This window comes from Triturus cristatus, chromosome 7, assembly GCF_964204655.1.
Source record: "Triturus cristatus chromosome 7, aTriCri1.1, whole genome shotgun sequence".
Classification (NCBI taxonomy): Eukaryota; Metazoa; Chordata; class Amphibia; order Caudata; family Salamandridae; genus Triturus; species Triturus cristatus.
Window position 1 is genome coordinate 822,021,785 of NC_140590.1, and position 2,392 is coordinate 822,024,176.

The 2,392-nt window shown below is 54.1% G+C and overlaps 1 pseudogene; it reads left to right on the forward strand.

Annotated features, from left to right (window-relative positions):
* Positions 1-1,598: 1,598 nt before the first annotated feature.
* LOC146810666 (U4 spliceosomal RNA) lies at positions 1,599-1,675 on the forward strand (annotated as a pseudogene).
* The last annotated feature ends 717 nt before the right edge of the window (positions 1,676-2,392 follow it).

The window sequence follows — 2,392 nt, forward strand, 5'->3', positions numbered from 1 at the left end:
CTTAGCATGGACCGACTCATGCGGAGTTCCTCCACCTGCCCCTTGGTGCCTTCCGTGTTCAAATAATCATCTGAAGTATAAGTAAAAGTTGATCAAACATTCCACCGGCTCCCCCCAACCGGTTTCCAGCAGGCACATTCCGACACCCAGCCAAGCTAACGTGTTTCATGCTGGTGTTACCACTTTCACATGTGACAGCACTTATGCCTGAATTAGGCTCTCTGCAAAGAAAGTGTTTTTCATTTTTAATTTTTTTTAAATATGATTGAGGAACCATTGCGTGGGTGTTCACTGACTGCAAAACCGACTTAAATCGCGCTCATCCATTCGGTTATTCATTATTATTCTTTCTTTACATGGTGGCTGCGTCGGGCCATTTCCGTCAATTCAAATGTTAGCCACGCCCCACAGCCCCCCTTCTGGCTCAGGGGATGCAATAAAATGCAGTTGCAAATCGGGTGCACACCCCATCCCCAAAATCTCAGCATGTCCCCCACCCCGAAGCAAGGATTGCTGCCTAAGGCGGCAGCCACAAGAGGAATGCTGCTGGCTGAGGCACCCACAGGGGGCCACTAGAGAGGTCAGCACTCTAGTGTTGCCTGGGCACCCCACACCCACCCCTGCCCCCTTCAGGGACTCTGGTTGGTCCCCCCCCCCCATTATCCTGCCTGGTTTGTGGCACACGAGGGGCGTCACTTCCTGGGTGCCCTGGACTTGGGGGAGGGTATATATCCCTCCCCCACCATTTTGGCGACCTCTTTGATCGCCGTGCACGCCGTCTAAACGTGTCCCTCATGTCGGGTTGCAGAGCTGCTCACAACGATTTGCGGTGAGTCCAGCCCCATTGTCCTTGTTTGGGACACTATGCACCCGCCCCCCCCCCCCCACACACACACTTGGCTGCTTTCACTGCCCCCTGGCACCTACTTCAGGCCGAGTGCTGCGGTCTCCTAGCTGTACGGGGGATAGGAGCTGGCAAAGTGGAGTGATTTTCGTCTGCGAGTCAGTTTCCACACTGTACACCGCAACTGCACTCAATCGTAACACATCCCACCTGGGGACGTAACTGTGCCACTTTGGTTAGAATGACGGGCACGGGAGCTGGCGCAATGTCCCCGAGTCCGGCTCAGCCATGGGCATGGGGCCGAGCAGCACTCACTCCCACACGGTACCCCGTCACTACAAATCTTCCCGGTGTGGCCGTAGCGGATAAAGCAGCAGATGTAGAACGGGGGAACTAGGTTCGTCACGATCCTGCAGCTCGACTCCCGGCACCCCCTCAACATCCCGGGACAGGTAGCAAATCACTTAATCTCCCCGTGCCATAGAGAGAGGCCCAAAAGTGAAACGCTCTAATGGCGACGCGACGATAGCTCCAAACGTTGCGGAAGATAACGCATAATAACAAGCTGGCCAGCTCCTGTGAGCTACAATCGCACGTGCTCGTGATCCTCTGGCTCAAGAGGCGCACCTCGGGCCTAGAATCAAGTGGTAGAAGGGTATGGATACGTAATTTGGTGCGGCAGGATTAATGTATACAGTTAAGGGTATAGCGCAGCAACACTTTCATTTAGAATGCAAGAGTCAGCAGTGGATGTAGCTTGTCGCAGTGGCAGTATCGCAGCCACTGAGGTCTAACTGGGGCGTGATTATTGCTTGGTGAAAACGTTAGCATGTTTTGTCTGTGTGTGAGACGTACTAGCCTGCTTGGCTCCTGCCTCCAGGTACCGTGAGGTTGTGCCTCACCATGCACTAAGGGGATGAAAGATAAGGAGCACCTCAGCCTCAGTAATTTTAAGCATAGTGAATGCGGGCCGGGGGGGCCTTGCTTGGGCCGGCCAGCCGCCTGGAGTGCGGTTCGGGTGTTGAGGTTGCCGGGTTCCTTGACTCGTTTGTGTGGTGTTTGGGCCGGGACGGCGGCTGTGGCATCGGAGTGCCGCCCACTTCCCTGGTTGGTGGGGAGGACAAGAGAGCAGTTTGTTCTGGCACCGGGACTGATGGGTTTGTGACCGTTAAGCGCTTAATTTGTGCCCTATAAGTCCGGTAGTTAAAGTTGTAAAACCAGTATCAAGATTGCCAACAGGTTAACTCCTATCCTTCAACGGATGTGCTCGTTCGCAGTAAGGGCGGCCGCCTTGCACGTGATGTGCAGTTATGGTGAATTGAATGCGGCGCTTGGCGCAACCTAAGCAATGACTTATGGCTTCGGGGGATTATTGTGAAATAGTGACGCTACGATAATTGCACAGGTTTCCCCCCCTGTGGGTGTCGTATCGTGATGAGCCTGGCGGTGGCTCTGATGCTCCGGGGCCAGGTGAGCGGTAGAGGAAGGGAAATCCTTTGCAGAGAGTCATTTTCTCTGTGGATTTCCCTTCTACTTTTGAAACTCAGG